This window comes from Scomber japonicus, chromosome 8 (assembly GCF_027409825.1).
Source record: "Scomber japonicus isolate fScoJap1 chromosome 8, fScoJap1.pri, whole genome shotgun sequence".
Lineage (NCBI taxonomy): Eukaryota > Metazoa > Chordata > Actinopteri > Scombriformes > Scombridae > Scomber > Scomber japonicus.
The window spans coordinates 4,477,157-4,478,085 of NC_070585.1; the positions used below are offsets into that span (position 1 = coordinate 4,477,157).

Sequence of the window (929 nt, forward strand, 5' to 3'; positions counted from 1 at the left end):
ACCAGTTTGAGGACCAGCCCCTGATGTTTGCTGCACACCTTCACTGGGAACTGACAAAAAAGACACAATAAACCAATATGATCACAACTCACAGCTACTCTTACTACCAGGTTCCACTGAGTACAGGTGTCAACTATTACATACATGGTATTGCTGTATACATTACAGAGACAATGCATGATATTGCCAGAAGATAAAGTGAACATGCCCATCACACAGCGGATAAACTGGAGGAGACAGACTCTCAGGTTCCACTGAGATTTGAACTTAGATCAGTGGATTCAAAGTCCAGAGTGCTAACCACTACACCATGGAACCACACTGCCAATAACCTTAACAGAATAATCATGTTGGAGATCATTAACACCTAGCAGCATTTACTGGACTAAATGTGAGAGCTCATGCAGTCAGGCCCCATTTAGAGAAATCAATTTTCTACTTTAAATGAGGAGAGCCAATTGTCTCAGAACAGACTGTATGTATTTGATCTATTTAGCCACTGACCTCATTTACTACCATAGTTCCCATTTCCTCAAGCATAATTGATCATGAATGTTTCAGGCTTCTTGGTGTTTTCCCCTGATGTCACTGCATTTCAGTAAGATCACACACTTTGCATAGGCAATGACATTTACATCTTTAATTAGTTAGGTATTTGTTTTAGATGTAAAATGAACTGGCTTCAGAGGGATTCCATGCAACAGATCCATGAGTTTGTTCTGTTTAATTGCACTTCACATATAATGAGATGTTGGTGGTAGATGGAGGTAAAAAAAAAATGTCATCTCAAAACAACAATACTAGACTGAATTAAGCATGAAAGCAAGATTTAACATTTCATATAACATTTATGATCTTCCCTCTGCTTTTGCTCTCGGTTAAAGTAAATAAGGCAGTGACAACAGACACAAATACATACATGAGGATTA

The 929-nt window shown here is 38.3% G+C and overlaps 1 non-coding gene across 1 annotated transcript; it reads right to left on the reverse strand.

Moving 5' to 3' along the window:
- Positions 1-246: 246 nt before the first annotated feature.
- trnaq-uug (transfer RNA glutamine (anticodon UUG)) lies at positions 247-318 on the reverse strand. Its single transcript has one exon. It is a non-coding gene; the product is annotated as a tRNA-Gln (tRNA).
- Positions 319-929: the final 611 nt, after the last annotated feature.